Source organism: Canis aureus, chromosome 33 (assembly GCF_053574225.1).
Source record: "Canis aureus isolate CA01 chromosome 33, VMU_Caureus_v.1.0, whole genome shotgun sequence".
Taxonomy (NCBI): Eukaryota; Metazoa; Chordata; class Mammalia; order Carnivora; family Canidae; genus Canis; species Canis aureus.
Window position 1 is genome coordinate 5,249,354 of NC_135643.1, and position 22,225 is coordinate 5,271,578.

Consider the following 22,225-nt stretch of genomic DNA (forward strand, 5'->3'; position numbering starts at 1 on the left):
ACCTGGCCCTGGTGTAGGGGGTGGAGTGTGATAGAAATAGTTTGTAGTTTTGATATCATGAGTTTACTGCTCATACAGGAACAGGAGATAGAGTTTGGAGCCCACTTGAGGAAGAGAATTGGAGCCCTAAGTCCACTGTGGTGAATGGTAATGCTGCTAGATTCACTTTCAAGAACAAAGAACTTATTACCCCAGTTGTGATGAATGACTGGCAAACAGTCCATTGATGCCAGTCCCCTTTGGAAATTATTTCGGCTAAAGAGAGCTGTCTCACTAAATCCATACTCCTTTCTCAGAGTGGCCAGCATCCAACGAGTGACCAGGGCACAAATGCCTGGCCCTGTTTCCTTGGCGGGTAACCACTAGAGAGAGCTATACCAACTCCAAAGCCACACATAAGGTATACAGAGGCATTTGATATAACTGCATTATAGCCCAGCCTCTTCCACCATCTCATTGTATTTTCATCCTTTTCCTTCCACAGGTGTTCAACTCAAGAACACTCCCTAACAAATAGCTTGAATTCTAATTTTTTTTAGTACTCTTTTTTTTTCCCTAGAGAACTCAATCTGTGACCTGTGCAAGGGTGATTTAGAGATAATCTGGTGAAAGAGTGACCTAGAGATAATCTACCTCATGGCACAGGAAAGCTGCTTGTATTTCCCAGATTCTGGGTAGGAGGAGGAGAAAAGACCATCTAACAAAACTAAGTCTGGATATATAGCCTTGCCTGTGTTGAGGTCCATATTTGCTCTTTCTACATTGAGGAAGGCTCAAGCATGAAAAATTATGAAGTCTGTCTTTAGTGAGAGATAGCGCCTCACTTCACAGTGAGATAATAATACCTCTTCTCTCAATAGGTAATAATACCACTCAGGCTGGAAATGATTCACCTAGCAAAAAAGAAATAGCATTAGCTACTAAAGATGAGCTCACAATAAAGATTTACCAATCAAAGCAAGAAAATTCACTATCAATTAAGTGGTAGACATAAATATACTGAGGCATTAGTTTCAAGAATTTTCAAGATAATTAGATTGAAAATTTAAAATCAGTATTTTTAAATAGATGTAAAAATAAAATAATCAGGCTTTTAGAAACAAGATGCTATTAAATATTAACTTTAACTTGTAAAAGAACTAATGTGCAAAGAAGAAGTCAAACTCTCCCTCTTCGCCGATGACATGATACTCTACATAGAAAACCAAAAGACTCCACCCCAAGATTGCTAGAACTCATACAGCAATTTGGCAGCATGGCAGGATACAAAATCAATGCCCAGAAGTCAGTGGCATTTCTATACACTAACAATGAGACTGAAGAAAGAGAAATTAAGGAGTCAATCCCATTTACAATTGCACCCAAAAGCATAAGATACCTAGGAATAAACCTAACCAAAGAGGTGAAGGATCTATACCCTAAAAACTATAGAACACTTCTGAAAGAAATTGAGGAAGACACAAAGAGATGGAAAATATTCCATGCTCATGGATTGGCAGAATTAATATTGTGAAAATGTCAATGCTACCCAGGACAATTTACACGTTTAATGCAATCCCTATCAAAATACCATGGATGTTCTTCATAGAGTTAGAACAAATTATTTTAAGATTTGTGTGGAATCAGAAAAGACCCCGAATAGCCAGGGGAATTTTAAAAAAGAAAACCATATCTGGGGGCATCACAATGCCAGATTTCAGGTTGTACTACAAAGCTGTGGTCATCAAGACAGTGTGGTACTGGCACAAAAACAGACACATAGATCAATGGAACAGAATAGAGAATCCAGAAGTGGACCCTCAACAGAATAGAGAATCCAGAAGTGGACCCTCAACTTTATCAACTAATATTCGATAAAGGAGGAAAGACTATCCACTGGAAGAAAATCTCTTCAATAAATGGTGCTGGGAAAATTGGACATCCACATGCAGAAGAATGAAACTAGACCACTCTCTTTCACCATACACAAAGATAAACTCAAAATGGATGAAAGATCTAAATGTGAGACAAGATTCCATCAAAATCCTAGAGGAGGACACAGGCAACACCCTTTTTGAACTCAGCCACAGTAACTTCTTGCAAGATACATCCACGAAGGAAAAAGAAACAAAAGCAAAAATGAACTATTGGGACTTCATCAAGATAAGAAGCTTCTGCACAGCAAAGGATACAGTCAACAAAACGAAAAGACAACCTACAGAATGGGAGAAGATATTTGCAAATGACGTATCAGATAAAGGGCTAGTTTCCAAGATCTATAAAGAACTTTTTAAACTCAACAGCAAAGAAACAAACAATCCAGTCATGAAATGGGCAAAAGACATGAAGAGAAATCTCACAGAGGAAGACATAGACATGGCCAACACGCACATGAGAAAATGCTCTGCATCACTTGCCATCAGGGAAATACAAATCAAAACCACAATGAGATACCACTTTACCCCAGTGAGAATGGGGAAAATTAACAAGGCAGGAGACCACAAATGTTGGAGAGGATGCGGAGAAAGTGAACCGTCTTACACTGTTGGTTGGAATGTGAACTGGTGCAGCCACTCTGGAAAACTGTGTGGAGGTTCCTCAAAGAGTTAAAAATAGACCTGCCCTGTGACCCAGCAATTGCACTGTTGGGGATTTACCCCAAAGATACAGATGCAATGAAACGCCGGGACACCTGCACCCCGATGTTTCTAGCAGCAATGTCCACAATAGCCAAACTGTGGAAGGAGCCTCGGTGTCCATCGAAAGATGAATGGATAAAGAAGATGTGGTCTATGTATACAATGGAATATTCCTCAGCCATTAGAAGCGACAAATACCCACCATTTGCTTCGACGTGGATGGAACTGGAGGGTATTATGCTGAGTGAAGTAAGTCAATCGGAGAAGGACAAACATTATATGTTCTCATTCATTTGGGGAATATAAATAATAGTGAAAGGGAATAGAGGGGAAGGGAGAGGAAATGGGTAGGAAATATCAGAAAGGGAGACAGAACATAAAGACTCCTAACTCTGGGAAACGAACTAGGGGTGGTGGAAGGGGAGGAGGGCGGGGGGTGGGGGTGAATGGGTGACGGGCACTGAGTGGGGCACTTGACGGGATGAGCACTGGCTGTTATTCTGTATGTTGGTAAATTGAACACCAGTAAAAAATAAATTTATTATTTAAAAAAAGAGCTAATGTGAACTTCTAAAATGAAATAAAAACATTGTAATTAAAGGAGAAAAACATCTCAATGGAGAGATTAAAGGAACCAAAGAGAAAATTTGGAATTTGGAATATAGAATTGGAAAAATTACCCCAAGTGCAGCACAGAGATATAAAACTTGAAAATTATGAAGGATGTTATGACACACAGACAGTAATAATGAGATGGTGTAATATGTCAACTGTAAGTTTCAGAAGGACAAAACAGAGAATGGCAATGAGGCAATATTGGAAAAACAACAGCTGAAACACTTTTTGAATAGATGAAAGGGAAGAATCTTAAGACTTGAGAAGCACAGTGAGTTAGCAGCAGGATAAATAAAAATTAGCCATCACCTGGACACAACTCAGTGAAAATGGGTTACACTGAGGACAAAGAGAAAATCTTCAAAACAACTGTAGATAAAACCCCGACAGCCTGCAAAGGAAAACAATTAGGCTAAGTCGTTAAAATTACTGCAATAGTCTAAAATGTCAACAACAATTGAGATCAAAAGGCAATGAGAAAATAGGTTTAACTTCCATAAGGATAATGTTCCACTAGAATTCTGGACTTAGCTAAATTGTTGCTTAAGATTTTACTTATACAGATAGAGAATATATACAGGAAATAACTTGCTCATTTTTAAGTGCTTAAGGTAATTGAATTTTATCCTCTCTACATAGTTATAATAAATCATTGGCAATGTCCAAAGACTAGTTTTGTAACATTTGTGGGGTCTTTGTAGCTAATATGCCACTTTAACATTTCTATGTAACCTTCAGACATACACTCACCCACCTTTACACACACACACACACACATTCACATGTGTGCACACACACACAGCATAGACAGGAAGATTATTTCATGCTAGAAATGATATTTTGTGTTTGAAGTCTAGCAACTGAAATGTTGACAGATCTCATCAAATTTTACTTTGTAAATCGCTGTGAAGCCATTACTTTCTTCCTTTTTTTAACCCTAATGCCATTGTTTCATTCTTACTTAACTCCCTGATTTAAGTGGAGAGCCAATTTGTTAAAATTGTGTGTACATCTTAGTTGTAAGCAGATATGAGTCATGTCGCATTTCTGTAAACCCTGAATAGTGTAATAAGGGTGATAACTGGGTTAGTGTTATTTTCAGTATTTAGTAGTATCCTTCCTACAACTTTTCATCACTTGACTTCTGGTCTACTATCAGATAACTTTCATTATTTTAAAGAACTTAATATTTCCATATACAGTTTATCAAACATAATTCTCCTTTATCAGAATGGATTCTAGGTTTTTTATTTGTTTCACTAGTTAGTTATCATTTTCTTGTAATTGCCCTATATACATATTTGTCAAAGAAATTAATATTAGCATTGATGTTCAAAAAACAATGCTGCAATTTTTAATAAAAACATGTATTTCTGGTTGTGCACAATTTGTTTGTCTTGGGTATAAAAATATATTTAGCACTTTCAGTTTTGCAAGTGAGAGCATTTTAATAAGTAAGGTCCAGAGGGCTATCAGCATTATTGGCACCCATTTTCTTCCCTTCAGGAAGGATGAATCATCAGTAACCAAACTTGAATAATGACACCTATGATTCTAAAACACAACTTTTGAAAAGCACTGAGGGGTTTCACATATTCTCAAGTGGTTGAATGATATACTCGAGAAGTAAGAGGTCTTCAGCTAATAATACCTTGTATCTGTTTACTATTTTGAGTATAAATGGCTTACCCGGAAGTCAAAGAGGCTGTTCAACAGTCACAAGAAAAAGAATCAGTGGCAACATGAAAAATCCAATCTAACAAGCAGATATTACACTTCTATATACTGAACAAAACATGATTTTTATTGAACTTTATAAATATGAATGCTCTACAGTGTATAAATACTAATATGAAATTGATACAGTGTTAAAGTTAGATTTATATTTGAGGCATGAAAATAATTTGTAATTCAGGGATCCCTGGGTGGCACAGAGGTTTGGCGCCTGCCTTTGGCCCAAGGCGTGATCCTGGAGACCCGGGATCGAATCCCATGCCGGGCTCCCGGTGCATGGAGCCTGCATCTCCCTCTGCCTCTCTCTCTCTCTCTGTGACTATCATAAATAAATAAAGATAAAAAAAATAATAATAATTTGTAATTCACCTTGCCTACTCTATGTTGATCTGCCTAAGTGAGTCCAATATTTAACCATTACAAAATATACATTTTTTTTGTCTTGTGAAATTTAAAATGTGGCATTAACTGAATACATCATGTGGAATTCCCTTCTGGTGTTTCATTGCAACTCGTTAAGTATTGGTTAAGTTTCTACTCTATCAGGCACTTTGTTAGATTCTGGAAGATTCTGGAGTAAAGAGTCCAAGGCATAGATACCAAGAAGAATAAAACTGACTTAAAACATTCTGCCATTTAAGGAGAGTGAAGGCATGCAAACAACCAAATACAGGGTAGAATGAAATATGCCTTAAATAAAACTATAAATAGCATAAACTGTGGTCACTCGGAGATTGGACTGATTAAGGCTATCTGAGAGGATTCAGATAAAGCTTTTAAAGCTTTAGGCAGGAAGAGATATTTAAATTTGATTTGTGAGGTGCAGCAGTGCTTTTCAAAGGTAGAGAATAGATGGGTAAGCAGGGCAGATTAGATTATGTTAAAGCTTTGATAAATGTGAATATAGTTAGTTGAAGGAGATATTTAAGATTTTTACACTTTTCTTAGAAATAATATTTACATGTTGTTAAGTATTTACTAGGTGCCTTATGTTTTATTTCCACCTAATAAGAATTATTTCATTCAGTATACTATGGTATGACATTGGCATTACTATCCTATTTTACTGGTACAGAAACTGAAGCTTAGTGAGTCTGCCACAGAATTATACTTAGAGTGACATAGCTTATTAGTAGCTATATTGGATTTATATTATTGTACAACAAATAACAAAAATCTTAGTGGCTTGAAACAATTCCTATTTATTATCTCATAGTGCTGTGGGTCTGACGTACAACTATAGGTTAGCTCAGTCTCCTGCTCAGAGTCTTGCCAAACTGAGATCAAGATGTTAACCAGGAATGTGGTTCTTATCTGAGACTTGGGGACCTCTTCTGAGCCCATTTGTTGTTGACATGATTTATCCTTGTGACTGTGATGTAGATCCCTGTCTTCTTGCTAGCTCTTGGTGCTCTTGCGGGGTGGAGGGCACTCTTAGCATCTAGAGGTTGCCCAGAGTCCCCTTCCAGCAGATTTCCTTGGGAAGTTCAGTGTGAGTGTTTGTTTTCTTCCAAGCTAGCAGGAGCTGATCCCCCAGACTTCTAAATACCTTTACAGACTTCTGTGCTGAAGTCTTATGATGGAAGGCAATCACTGACTGACAACTCCATCACCACATGGCATAAAATTTAACCTAAAGATGAGTAACTATCCCATCATATTCATATGCACAGGTTCCACTCATATTTGAAGGGAGATGATACAGGGTGTGTATAACAGGAAGCAGAAGTTATAGAGGGCTTCTCACAATTCTGCTTGCTGGACTCTGCTCTTCCCAATGCAAAATACATTCACTCCCCTTCCAAGGTCTCCAAAAGACTCTTCCCATTACATCATCAGCTGTAGTCCAAAATCTCATCACCTAATTATAAATTTCCTCAGGCGCAGTCCAAAGTTGTATCTAAATTTCCTTAGCTTAAAGTAAAACAAAACAAAACAAAACAAAACAAAACAAAACTCTCATCATCTAAATCATCTTACTGAGGTGTAGATGCAGTCCTACCATAATCCATGAATACAGCTCCTGGGGTACAGTTCCTCTCCATCTGTGGGTCTATAAAAGTAAAGAGAAAAGTTAATTGCCCATGACATTCCTAACATGCAATGGTGAGACGTGCATTTAGGAAAATAACTATAAAGATTTGGGTTAAAAAAGAAAAAAAACTGGAAATGGAAGGTAAAAAAAAAAAAAAAAAAAAAGGAATCAGTGGTCCAAAGCAGTTCTGTAATCCATCCAACAAATAGGAGTTTCTTGATTAGTTTGTAAATATTGTGAATAATTCTCTGTGGTTCTTGGTTCAACCTTCTAGGTTCTTAGTTTTATTCTGAGTCATCCTTCCTTTTTTATGAGAAACAGTACACATTTGCAGGTGAGTAATTTATCAGCCTGCTTCTTGCAGTAGAATGAGGGAAGGTGATTTCTGACAAAGTCCTTTCATTTGTACTTCCTCTGTCCTTTTTAGGCCAACCTTGAGATATTTCTACTGATAGAATTTTTTCAAGGACTGTGTGGGCCTTACATGGATTTCCATGGCATTAACTCTGTTAACAAAAGGCATACCCACGGATCTTTTTGAAGTAACCCCTTCTTTCGTTTGGCTCCTTTTCTTGGAAGTCCTCTGGTTTGGTTGCGATGTGTGAGGCAACTCCTAATCTCTTGAAATAGCCTTTGTAGTCTGAATTATCTGACATTTTACTATAAGCAGCAGGTGGAACCCAAGCAGCATCTTCACTGTTTTGCTTGGAAATCTCAACTATATGTCCAAGTTTATTGATTAAAAGCCCAGTTTTCCACACAATTTGACAGAGAATTTGTTAAGAATTCTGCCATTACAAGAATCTCTTTTCCTTTTTCTAAGACAAGACAGGGTACATATAAAAACTAAGTAACATTTCTGCACTTCCAAACATCTCCTTTAAAGATGTGTACTCTTTCACACTTTTTAACCTGCTAATATAAATGTATACAGATAACATGTAGACATAAAGTTCATTTTATCTTTTCTTTCAAACACACATTTCTTTGAAATCAAGATGTTAACCAGGTATCTCTTCATTTAGAGGCCCAACTAAGGACATTTTGCTTCCAACCTCCCTCCGGTTGTTTGTAGAATTCACTTCCTTAGGTTGTGAGAGTAGGATTGGAGTTGTCTTGCTATCTGTCAGTTGGGGACCACTGTCAGCTCCTAAAGTCTGCTTTCTGGTCCTTCACCATAGTATCTCTCACACTTCCACTCTTTCTGATTTTAGAAATGGTCCTGTCATTTTTTGTTTAAGGGCTTAGCTGGTTAGGTCAGGTCCACCTTGATTTTCTCCCTTTTGATTAACTCAAAGTCAATGGATTAATATCCATTTATAGGAAAGGTATCCTATTATATTCTCAGGTTCTATCTATATTCAAAGAATGGAGAATACAATAGGTATATACACTAGGGGATAGGAATCATGTGGGTCATTTAGAATTCTGCCTACCACAGTGGAATAGCTATAATCCAAATTCAGATCTCTTTTGCTCTCAAGTTTTCCCTTAGTATTATGGTATACCACAATCTTCTAGACTTATTTTGAAGCATATTTATTAATTTAATATGTTAAATCTATCATAGATGTACATGATTTTTCAAAGTATTAGGCACAGGCCAAAATTATTTACCTCTCACCAATGAAGAGATAAATCCATATTTGCTCAGAAATGAAGGTGTTTGGTACAGAAACATTTTATATATATAAACATTCATTCCAGTAGTGAATGATGCAGTTAATATAACTAATTTGTTTTTTCCTATCCAGTCAGTTCAATTGAATAAAATCTATTATGTGCTCTCAACCAATGAAAACTATTTTGGCATGTCACTGTGCATCTTCTCAGCTTATGTTATTAGTTATAAGTCTATTCAACTAGTAATAAATGGTAAAGTACAAGAGACTTTTTGTCTCCCTTCAGTTGCAGACTCAGCATAAGGATCCAGGTTTGATATGTTGGCCTTCTGGTGCTGGGGACCCATACTCATTCATGTTGTTGCTCAGCCATCCTAAATTCACGTCTTCCATTATGTACTCTAAGGTGGCTCCTTTGGCTCTTGCCACAATTCTAGATAATGTGAACAAGGAGAAAGACAATGAGAGCATATGTGTTTCTATTTAATAGAATAACTAAGAGGAGTTGTTTCTTCTCACAACCCATTTTTATAGAACCTAGTCAAGTGGCAATTCCTAGCTGCGAAAGACTCTAAGAAATTTAGTTTTTGTTGAGCAATGATACAGCCAAAATTTTTATTAATATAGAAAAAAGGAGAAATGGAGATCAGAGGACCATTAGTAATAACTGCCAGATGTTTTATAATTACTAGTGATTGTTGGCCAGTACTTCAAGTTGTTATGACCAATCTTGACCTATCATTTCTCGCTAATCAAAAGTAGGCAAATTATAGGGCAGAAAAATCACACAAATTATGAAAATCTAAAGTTTTACTGGTTTGGGACAGAGAAGCACCTAAAGGTACAACCAAATAAATAGATGGTAAAGATCAGTGACCAATATGAAATTAATGGAAATTCTTTGCTTTATGAAGGACAATGTAAAATCAATGGAACCTGGAGAAAAGTGTCCAAAATTATTAAGAGTTAATCATTAATTGTTAAGAGCCAGAAAAAAAGTGTAGTTCAGGCATAGGATTGCTTCTGGGCATGTGAAGAAAGGAGGATATGATTGACCACAGAAGAACACAGGAGCACAGTTGTGTGGGTAACAGGTACTGTTAATTTTATTTAGCTCTCATCCAGTGAGAATCTCATCCATTTTAGGAATCTCATCTCCTATGCTAAGTAGAATAGTAATTTTAGGAATCTCATCTCCTATGCTAAGTAGAATAGTAATTCTATGTAAATCATTAAACTAAAATCTCACATATAATTACATTAGTATTTGTCTGTAACCACATGAAAAAGCACAATTCCTATTATGCACTATTTTCTTTATAATTGTCATTAGGATGGCTTAAATGATATAATCGCCAAATCAGCTTGGCTTTGACGTGTGTAAGGAATGTAATCAGATATCATTTAAATATCCTTAAGAATTGTGTCTTGGCTATGCAGTTAGAATATAAAACAAATTCAGAATAGTATGAAGCAGGGAATAGATTAATTCAATCCTAGTCAGTGGTAAAGTGACGGGGGTATGAAGCTGTTGACTCAAACCAGACAGAAGATAATCTTTGTTAAAATTTCTCGAAAGGCTCTGTGCTATTGGCCAACTCTGTTTAGAAGGTATGGATTTGAATTCACGGCTGTTACAGTCAGTTGAAAAGGTAGCACAATGTGTTCCTCAGTAGCAAGGCAAAAAGCCATCTGGATGTTTGCGTAATTTTTATCCTTCATTCCAGAGAAATGGTGATCCCAATCTTCTTTTTTTCCTTGATGGATAATTTCCCTTCAAACTCTGTAAGTATTAGAGTTGCAAATATGGATGATAAAGTGTAAATTATCATCATAACCTCACTATGTTTTAAATATAGAAATGGAGGGGGGGTTTTTGGTAGTAACTTGGCCAATTAGTTTTATTTGATATTCCAAGTATTTTAATAAGGTAATTGGGAATAGTAGAGTGTTAGCAGGTTAGCCTTAGATTCCAATTTAATGTGTATCTGAGTAATTCTTAGGACTTACAATTTCTAGATCAAAAGTTATGAAATAATTTTTCTCTTATGTAAGATTTATTTATTTATTTTAGAGAAAGAGAAAGAACAAGCAGGAGGAGGGACAAAGGGAAAGGGCACAGAATAGACTCCCCACTGAGTGGGGCTCCAACCCAACGTGGGGCTCAATCTCAAGTCCCTGAAGTCATGACCAGAGCTGAAACCAAGAGTCAGCCACTTAACTGACTGAGCCACTCAGGTGCCCCTATAAAATAATCTTTCATGTAATTAATGAGTCTTACATGTTACTATATTTCAGAGTTTAATATATTAGGATTACTAAAGTTATTTAAGTACTCTAGCAAAGTACTAACTTGGAGTAATTGAATTTGAGTGGCCCTTGAACAACACAGGTTTGAAATGTGTGGGTCAACTTACATTGGATTTTTTTAGCTAATACATATTGTACAGTATTGTAAATAAATGTATTTTCCCTTCCTTATTATTTTCTTAATAGCATTTTCTCTAGCTTACTTTATTCTGAGAATTCAGTATGTAATTAGTATAACACACAAAATACATGATAATCGACTGTTCGTTATCACTTCCAGTCAACTGTAAAACATTAGTAGTTAAGTTTTGGGGGAGTCAAAAGTTATAAGCAGATTTCCAGCTGTGTGTGTTGGAAGGGTGGTCAGTGCCCCATTTAACCAGTGCATTGTTTAAGGCTCAACTCAAGAGGTGCCTGGTTAGCACAGTTGGTTAGGTGTCCTGACTCTTGTTTTTGGCTCAGGTTGTGATCTCATGATAATGAGATTAGCCCTTCATGAGACTTGGCTCAGTGCAGAATCTGTTTGAGATTCTCTCTCTCTCTCTTCCTCTCTCTGCCCCTCCTGCTCATGCTCTTTCTCTCTCTGAAATAAATAAATTATTCTTAAAAAAGTCAACTCAAAAGAGATGTAATATATTAAATTTATATTTGAGCCATGGTTGATAGAATTTCAAAGAATTAACTAAGTTTGTAAATGGTAGAGCTTAAAAACTTTCCAGTTTGTTTACATAGGCTGATTACACGTTAATCAGAAGCTCCTTGAAAGATTTTGTAAAATTTATTCAATTTATGAAAAATACAAGATATCTTAAAATTTGAGCTTAAAACCTTAAGTAAACAGATTTGTAAATCTGTGATTTTAATTAATTTAATACTAATTTTAGGAATCCAAATAGCTATAATTGATTTCTCCAGGCACAGAAGTTACACTCAGGATCACCAAACTTTTATACAATAAATATACTCTCTAGGAGAAGCATAATAATATTTTATATATTTAAAAACAAAAGTAATAATTATTTAAACAAAACAAAGGTACATATAAAGAATAATCTTTTTGCATTTCCAAATATTCCCCTTCAGTGGCATGTGCCCTTTCAAACATTTTTCTCTGCTAATATAAATATATACATATATATCTATATATAGTAAAAATTTATTTTCTTTCTTTAAAAGAAAAACACATTTGTTTGAACAAAAATCTTAAAAATCTCATTCTCAAAAAAAATTACAAATGGCCAAAAAATATGTGAAAAATGTTCAAACCACCTTCAACTAAGTAAATATATATTAAGATAACTACATAATTTTCATATTTTATTTTGGCAATTGTTTAATAAGCACTGTTGGAAAAATATGTGAAATGAAATGAGAACTCACATACATGGATGATGCTTCTGGAAATGGGTCGACTCTGAAAGATACTTTGGTGATATGTGTCAAATAGCTTAGCACATGCATGGTTTTTGATCTAGTGATTCAGTTTCTAAATATTTATGAGCAAGGTTGATTGTCACAGTAATGATTATAAAAATCTGAATAGATTAAATATCCAAAGAAAGGATTTATTAAAAAATATTTACATTTGGTGGACTATGTATGATGTAGCCATTAAAAACTGTGTTCTAAGGAATAAGGGCCTAGGGATATGCTTTACAAAATTAAGATATAAACATATAATATATATGTGTATATATATTAATATATATTTATACTATTTAAAACATATAAACATGCTTCTAATTAAAATGAATATATACTATAGAGATATAGTTGCATGATATAAATGAAAGCAATAAAGTATTATAATTTTAATATTTTAGGGTAGTAGAATTACAGATTCTTAAATATGTTTTCCTTATGCTTCTCTGTATATCCAGGTTTTCCTCAATAAGTATGCATTATCTTAATAATAATAAACAAAAAGTGATTTAAAATTTAATAATAAAACAATGGATATTCAGGGTCATGTATTCATTAATATTTACTAATTTCTGATGAAACCTCTTGCATGTGTAATGCACCATATTTATTTTCTTGCTAGTTGACTCTATTTAGTTGATGTATTTTTAGATAATCTAGTTAATCAGTTTGGAGAATAAAATTAGAATGCATTCCTTCAGATTCTGGCCAAGTATCCTTTACCCTACACTTCTCTGTAAAATAAAAATAATTTGAAAATTAACTAATAGAAGCACCAGAACACTAAAAGTGAAAAAAAAATCAGTACAAATATGTTTGTATAAAAGTTTAAAATTGGGCTTCTGAGAGTTTTGGAGAATATTTTTGAAAAACTGACCATCCAAATAAAGCAGGTTTGTCTGGGATGCAAATTTATAAACAAAATGGTTATATGAAGTGAGAAAGGCATGAGTCTTTGTTTGCTTCGATATTATTTTTAACACATTGAAATATTCCAGTAAGTGATTTGAATTGCAATTTAGGAACCAACTGAGTCAACAAAATAAATATGACAATTCGATGCCATTTGAGGATTTTGGCATTTTATAAAAGAAATTGTCTTGTAGAGTAGATGGTGTTCTGGCTCAGGTTGCTTCTCTCTTTCTCCTTTTTCTCCCCCTGGGTGGAGATCCTTGCCACCAGGTTCAAAGCACTCTCTTGCCAACTCTAACACCATGGAAATAATTTAAAAGGTGCACTGGATGAAATGCTTCAAGGTAGCAGAGGCTTTTACGATTGTGTAAGATACAAGGGTATACTTGTACAGGTGACCAAGAGAGGGAACATACAAATATATCATGCTAATTTGGCAATTTTCACAATTATTTTAGGACCATTGCCAGAAGTTCATCAATCCATGCTTCCATTTTTCTCTACAATGGCAGACTATACTGGTTACCCAGCCTCTACCTGAATGTTTATAGAACCAGAAAACTCTCAATCTCTCCTAGGTTCTTAACTTGAGGTCATAGATGCCATAGGAGTCCCCAGATAAGTTTCAGGGATCAGATAACACCTGAAATTATATGTAAAATTTTGAATACGTGGGTTATTTTCCATACTTAGTCAAATTCCTAAAAGTGTCAGGGACCTCAAAAAGTTAAGAACCACTGCAGAAATAGGCAATTCCATTTTTAAACAGCTCAAATAACTGAAAAAAACAAAAACAAAAACAAAATGATGTTACAATGACAATTTCTACCCAGTCATATAGATGTAAAACACTTGAAATTCAAATCTTAGTTCTATCACTTACTAGTAGTATGATCTTAGGTAGTTCAGTTAACATGTCCAAGCATCAAGTTCTTCATCTATGAAATGGAACTAATATCTAACTCACAGTCTTGTAAGAATTGGAAAAGATAATCTATATGTAACTTTTCTAGAATTGCTTTATTCTTTCCTTCTTGCCTACATTCAATTTTAGCAGTGTATGTATTTGTATGGATTAAATTACATGTAGAAAACTGAGGAATGCTTAGTAAATTCTTAGATCTCATACCATGTGGTTACCTAGGTTAACCATGTGGTTACATAGGTCTATGTAACCAATTCTTCTACTGCCCCCTTTACTCCTCTGCTTACACCACATTGCCTTTATTGCTATTCCTAAAACAGCTCACCCAAACTTCCACTTCAAGGATTTTGATTTGCTGTTCACTTTATCTGGATTGCTGCCTGCTTCCTTCTACCCTTACCCCAGTTTAAAAAAAAAAAAATATTTCTTCTCCTTCATGTCTGTATTTTTGAAGTAAAGCCAGCCTATCAAGAATTCAACACCTGTCCCCTTCCACACATAGGAGATACACCTGAAATAAACTAAAATGTTTAGAAATTAAGGAAGCCATCAAAGAATCCTGATGTTGTGTTGAAGACCGTTGCATAATCAAAATGAGGAATGAAATGTAGATGAAACTTTTATTTCTGGCTAATATGGAGTAATCTGTATCAAACCATCTCTTCTACTAAGTATATTTATAAAGGTAGAATATAAAAAAGACAAATAAATACCATGTTTTAAAGGTAATCGATGGGAGCAACCAAAGCAGCCAGCATTTGAGAGCCCCACATTCCAGAAAAAAAAAATTAGGTGAGCCAACTTTCTCTGCCATTTTCCCCCGTGAAATATTCACCAAATTTCAGGCACAGCACTGAAGTGAAACGGAAAGTGATGACCTAATGCAGAAATTAGAAAAGTACAACCTTTGACCAAATCTGCCTTACTGTGCATACCATGCTCATTGATTTACATAATGCCTATGGCTATTTCTGCAGGACAATGGCAGAGTTAAGTAGTCTTATCAGAGATTGTCTAGCATGTGAAACAGAATCTGTTCCTCTCACCTAGCTGGAAGGATTAATATTGGATTTTAGAGCTGCCGGTAAGAGTGGGCCCCAGAAAACACTGTGTTTCAGCTGAGACCTGTGAAAAGCTGTGCTCTATGCTCTAAGGGAAAACTCAAAATAGACACCTCTACAAAACTAACACTCAGCCTTGACTCATCTCAGCCCTTGATTAGATATAATCGACTGAATTATATCAGTTCTTACTGACAACTTGACAAAAGTAAATCCTCTGTGGAAGGAGATAACTTTATCCAGAACTTACACAGTTTTTTATACTCAGTGTCTAACATTTCATCAATAACTACCAGGAATGTCTACAGGTGGGGACAAATGACAGGAAGGCAGGAGGAAAAAATAAATAAAAAGGAACACTAAAATCATCAAGATATTGAAGTTACCAGGTTAATTGCTTTAAAGTAACTGATTACAATGATGGTATTTATAACTCACCACAGAACCATAATGTAGGCAAAAATTAAAAATTCTAAAAGTGATAAATACAATTAATGACATTACGAATGCAATAGATAGGTTTTGGCAGCAGATAAGAAATATCTACACTGAAGTACTGAAAAAAAGAAGGATGGAAAATACCTAAAGGATTGTAAGAGACTTGGGACTCAATGAAAAAGCCTAATATAACTGTCATAGGGGTCCTATATATAGGAGACAGAACAGAGTGGAAAAAAAATTGGAAGAGATACTAGTTGAGAGGTTTTTATTTAAACTAATAATATCAAGGATGCCTGGGTGTCTCAGTGGTTGAGCCTTTGGCTCAGGGCATGATCCCGGAGTCCCAGGATCCAGTCCCATATTGGGCTCCTTGCATGGAGCCTTCTTCTCCTGTCTCTGCCTCTCTCTGGGTCTCTCATGAATAAATAAATGAAATCTTTTAAAAAAAATACATAAATAAATAAACTAACAATATCAAATCACAAATTAATGAAATCCCATCAATCCTATTAAAAGGATGAATGAAAAGAAGCCACACTTGTGTATCCTACAATAAATCTTCTGAAAACTTGAGACAGAGAGGAAGAAAAGAAAAAAGGTACGGTTTTCTCAATGAAGCTGTAGTAAGACAGGCAACTATTCATCAGAAATTACAGAAAGCAGATGAATCAAATTTCTAACTAGAGAAAACAAAGAATATAGGAAACTGTTATATGTCATTAGGTTTAAAATCAGCCAAATCCAGAATGTAAAAACTTCTGTCATATGACCTGATTTCTTCATCCAATAGATAGAAGGAGGAGGAGGAGGAGGGGAAGAAGGGATAAAAGGGGAAGGAGAAGAGGAAAAGGAAAGGAGAGAAGAGAAAAAGAGAAGGAGGAAGAAGAAGGAATTATTTTGAAATGCATATTAATTAAATGCAGTGAAGGAAACTTCCTTATGCCTTGATTTCAATAAACTAAAAAAAAAAAAAAACATTTATGAGCCAATTGGGGAATTTTAGTTGTGATAATCCTATTTTGAATATTTTTTTTAAAAAACCCTTAATTAGAGACATAAACAGAAGTAAACACACATTAATATATGATATTTATGATTTCCTTTCATATAATTCAGTGGAGGTGTGGCTACATGGCTAAATGAGATAAAATTTACCATTTGATAGTTTTTGAACCTGGTCAATGGACACAAGAAATCCATTATACTATTATATCTATATTTGTGCTTTATAATATTTCTATGATAAAAAGGCAAATTTTTAAAAAAAGAAAAAAAATTAATTTTAGTTTTTTGAGTTGAACAAAATGAGCTTACAATCCACACCAAAAAAAGGCATTTTTGGAATTACTTTATTATACCTAAGTCCAGATATTTCCTCAGAAACATTGAAAGGCAAAATAATAATTCTAGATTCCAAAGTTTCAGTCCCTTTATTGAGGGTTAGGATCTTTTATTTTTTATATTTTTATTTTTCTTCTAATTTCTTCTTTATTTCCAATCTTTGGACCTTGGGTTGGACAGGAGCAAGTCTATTGCATACCTGTACCAGCCCTCATTGCTACTTTGTGTAAGTTACCAAAAAGGTCCTTTTCTTTAATGGAGGCCACATGTCTGGGGTCTGGGTTCCAGCCTTTGCTGTTCCCTCATTTGGGTGTTAATGTGCACTGAACAAATTAAACCAGCTTTTTTGGCAGCCTTGGGATTATGGAATCTTTTCTCAATTTTCCAGTCTCCACTGGCAGTTAAGCTGATTTTTTTTTCATAAAAAATTACTGATTTACTATATCCCCTCTTCCTCCCACTGATTTTCTTCTCCCTCCTTTCTTCATATATTGCTAGTGCATATTGCTTTTAAGACCACAATAGATGACTCCTTTCCATATCACATGAAATCCTTCCCTTCACATAAACCAGTATGTGGCAACACAGTCATTTCTTCCACAGATTTATGAGGGGATAGAGAATAACCCACACATCTTAAAAATTACACTTTTTATTTTGAGATAATTGTGGATTCACATGCAGTTGTAAGAGATAATATCTTTTACAGTTTTCTCTAATGCTACCATCTTACAGACTGCATTGCAGAATCACAACCACTATATTGCCATGGATGCAACTCATCAATCTTACTCAGATTTCCTCAGTTTTACTTGCATTCATTTCTGTATGCATATTTAGGTCAATGCAGTTTTGCCACACATGTATGCTTTCATACAGATATGTCTTAGCCGAACTATTTCTAAAAACAATAGCTAACACATACATATTTAATGTATGTCCGACAGTGTCCTATGCATCTTACATTGATTCTCTTAATCCTCAGAACACAATTAGAAAATAGGCACTGTTGTTATCTCCTTTTTGTTTTATTTTTATTTTTTAAAGATTTATTTATTTGAGAGACAGAGCAGTTATGCAAACGGGGGTTGGGAGAGGGGCAGAGGGAGAGATAGAACCTCAAGCTGACTCCCTGCTGAGCACAGAATCAATCCCCAAATCTTAAGATCATGACCTGAGCTGAAATCAGGAGTCTGATGCTCACCGACTGAGCCACCGCGGTGCCCCTATTATCTCCATTTTAAATAGAAAATACTGAGGCACAGAGAGGTTAAGTACCTCACCCCTGCCTCACATAGCAAACTGGGGTAGGGGGGTGAAACTTGAGCTAGGCATTCTGACTTAGTAGCATAGACACTTAGCATAGACACTAAGACTTAGTGTCGGGATGACACTAAGTCCCGACACTAAGTCATCCTGACAAATTACTTCTTGTTTTCAATGCTTCCATATCTTCTAAATGACCCCTAAATGGGAATATTTTGAGTCGACATTTCATTCCATTTGTTTCCTAGTTCTGCCACAGAGAAGCTATTTTTTGTGACTCTAAGTGCAAGGAGCAGCTTGACCAGCACATAGCTAGCTGTACATCCTACTTTACTGGAATGGGATGAAGATGAAGAGAGCCCTGGCATGTCAGCTGTTGTGCACAGTTGTTGGAGAATAATTAGGGTTATATGCCTTCTCTTACTCTGTGTCACCACAGGTAGGTCCAGACCCTGTCACCACACACTTGAATCCCTTCAAGATAAAGGATAAGATAATAAATTTAGATATTTAGACACTATTCGTGTAAGTACTGTAACAGACTTCCTCTGGTTTCTCCCAGCCCTGCCTCCTGTCTCAACCCCTCAATGACAGGTATCCTCCTTTCTACTCCCCTGGCACACCTTTGCCCACGTCTTCTCCTTGACACTCCCTTATTCAACATCTTCGTGTCTCCTTAGTATTTGGCTCTCAGCTTTTATGTATTTGTGTGCTTGTTTATCTACTTACTCATTTACTTATTTATCTGTAAAGCAGTAGTACTCTTCATTGAAGAAAGTATATGCAAAATCCCAGCATGTAACAGGTATTTAAAAAAAAAAAAAAAAAAAGTCTCCAGAATCCCAATGATTCAGAGTTCCAGGCTCTGTTGAGCAGAGCTTGAAAACACTTTTACTTCAATTTACTCCACTTTTACATTATTTCCTACTTGTTCCACCCCTCTGGACCCTTCTATCCTCCTCCCCCCAATTTCTATTTTTGTTGCCATGCTTGTCCTTTTTTTGCATTGATTCCTACCTTTTATTCTTACCTGGAATTGTCCCCTTCCTCCTTTTCACATTTGCATTTCCTGTTCATTCTTGAACTCTAAAAGGTTTTTAAATAAAATAAAACTTAAAAAAAATTTTTAAACAGTTTTTAAAGAAACTGTGTCTTGCCTTCACTCCACCCCAACCCCTTATTTTTCTCACCAGCATTTCTGGCTGCTGTTGCCTGCACCAGTGCGTCCATTTTGACATTTAATAATATGTTACCTTGTGTTGAGATTTATTGCTTCTGATGGTATCTTTGTGCCATTGCACACTCTTGGATGACAGTGCCACTTGCTCAGAGTCTCATCTTTGCTACTACATAGTCTTGGGCGAAATTCTTCTTTGCATTTCCATAGCAAGTAGTACAGCATGCTACATATATGGCCCACCCAGGTGTTTTTGTTGAATGAACAGCTTAAAGCATGAGATATAGAAATGATGTGATATGATCAGTGTTTAAGGGAAACATCATTTAAATTCTAGGTGGTTTTAGAAATAAGCAAATGATTCTTACTGACTTCATAGTTCTTTTAAAATCAATAATCCCCCTCAAATCTACTAAAATGAATTTTCATTCAGAAAAATGTTTCTCTTTGACCACATGAATAGAGTTATTGCCAATGACTTATGCTAATGGAAATTCAATAGTTGAGCCTATGTATGCCTATAAAACTGAATCTGGAAAAGAAACAAATATAAAAATAATATCTAAGCCTATCAGTGATTATACAGGCAGTTACAAGGTAGATGCAGTCTATATTTACAGTAGAAAGAAATATATAGTTGGTATAAATAAAAAACTAAAGAAAAGAGAGTTGGTAAGTTGCTGTTTTTCCTAAGTATGCTATTTTTCTGAACTGGAGCCTGAACTCATGTATTTTTATGCTTGTGCTGATTCTTTGTGACAGCCTTCTTCCTTAAGAAATGTATATAAAGTGCTTATTGCATGATTATCACATACATAATTGTATGCCTTTTATGTTTAGAAATTATCATACCACATTTTTCTTCCTTAAAGGAGATTTTCATTTAATCAAGCTCAAAAGCCTTAGTAGGAGATATTAAGGAAAGGAAGAGGAAGATTCAGGTGCCCTTAAATATCTGCTATTGTTGATGAATAAAGAACGCTGTTTTGAGCAAATAGTCATGCCATTTTCTTTGTTTCAGGGAAGGTGACATACAGAGAAATTGTTTGATTATTAGCAGAACTGTTTCAATATTGTTGATCTTGAAGAATTTAGCAGAGTGGTTTTAACAATTACAATTTAACAACTACTAATTTTTAAGTGGTACTTCAAAAGAGACTGGGATGAGAATGAATTTCAAACAAAAAAAGATACTGATAAATGAAGAGAGAGATAAGCACTTGTATCTTTGTATAATAGTCTAGGACTATAGATTGTTCTGGACATTTAATCTTCAAGGAATAGATTTCATAAAGAGCAGAAAGGATAGCCAACAAAACCTTGCCTGTCACAGCCCTCAAACTGGTATGCTGGGAACTAGAACAGGACTATGTGCAAGGGCTGAAGGGAATTTATTAAGACTCATTTGTTCATCCAATAACTATAATGAAAGGTTTAGATAATGAGATTGTGCACTGATTCTCTATAGCCTAGCCCATTTGAGGTATTTCATCTAACACTTAGGATTCATAGTTGAAGAAATAGGACAAGTGAAAAAAATGATCAGGTTATACAGAACAGGAGTATAATTTAGGATAGAGGGAGTAGAGCAGATGAAATGTCTAAATAATTCAAATTTTCAAGTCACTGTAAAATAATTACTCATAGGATTATTTAGAGAGGTAATATAATAATGTGGTGCGACTCATGGGTTCTAGAATCTGACCAGCCCTTCCACATCTAGCTGCAGAATTCCACGCAAGCCACTCAAGCTTTTTTATTGTCTTTTGTCTTTTATTGTCTTCTGTGGGAAGTGGTAATATTATCAACTACTTCATTTAATTGATATAAGGCATGGGAGATATTTCTGCCCAGCATCCATTCTGCACTTCTCATCTGAAGACCCCAGTACCCTACTTTTCCTCTGGTAAAAACTTTTTTCACATTTAGCCTTTCTATTCATAAGAGGAAGCATGTGATTTAAACTAGACAGCTATGCTCTCTTTACTCCAGCTCTGTGGCTGGGTCAGAGACATTTGATGTATAGTTAAGGCTAAAGTGATACAATGAGAATTTTTCTGGGATTATTGGGAAGAAGAGTCATTTTTTCCCACACTGCACTGGAACCTAGAAGAATATAAGGCTGAAGCTGCTGAAAGTCATCTGTCCATGAAGAGCATGAGAACTAAATAATGTAGGAGGAGGGCAAAGGCCAAAGAGCACATAGGCCAGAAAAGCCCAATATTGCTTAAGCCCTCAAGCCTAGCAGTTTGTGAAACAAGCTCTCTCCTGTACTTTCAGTTACTTGAACCAACAAATTCCTTATTTAGGGATTACTGGGAAGGAATTCAGGTTAAGGCAGCTTGAGTTGAGTTTCTGACACCTGAAACATAAATATATGAAGTTTAAATTATATAAATACAATATATAATGATATAAATTATAATAAAATTATGTATTTATATATATTTAAATTTTATATAAATTATAATCCTTAAAACTCATCAGGCAGGACATATTAGTGATCTATTGCTGCATAACGAATTATACAAAAGCTTACATTTATTATTTCATAGTTTTTCTAAGTCAAGAATTTGGGAGCACCTCATTTGACTGGCTCTGGCTTCTTGTCTCATGAAGTTTCAGTTACAATGTCATTTAGGATAGCAGATATATGAAGGCTTGACTTGGGCTGGAGGATCCACTGTCAAGGTGGAAGAGTGAGTGATTCAAGAACAGACAGAATTTTCAATATATTTTATGACAT

General features: G+C 35.3%; 1 protein-coding gene and 1 long non-coding RNA gene across 19 annotated transcripts in view; one reads left to right on the forward strand and one right to left on the reverse strand.

Annotated features, from left to right (window-relative positions):
* CFAP299 (cilia and flagella associated protein 299) overlaps positions 1-22,225 on the forward strand; it is a 625,333-nt gene that overhangs the window by 402,680 nt on the left and 200,428 nt on the right. Inside the window, exon 6 of one of the 18 annotated variants that reach the window (XR_013371133.1) lies at positions 18,551-18,741. The exons of the other annotated variants lie outside the window; for them this stretch is intronic. The gene's annotated coding sequence lies outside the window, so the exon portion shown is untranslated. The remainder of the gene's footprint in view (positions 1-18,550; positions 18,742-22,225) is intronic. 18 annotated transcript variants of the gene reach the window in all.
* LOC144304187 (uncharacterized) lies at positions 8,203-22,177 on the reverse strand. Its single transcript, XR_013371138.1, has 4 exons — positions 22,019-22,177; positions 19,556-19,747; positions 19,333-19,388; positions 8,203-9,057 (listed from the first exon to the last, which is right to left on the reverse strand). It is a non-coding gene; the product is annotated as an uncharacterized LOC144304187 (long non-coding RNA).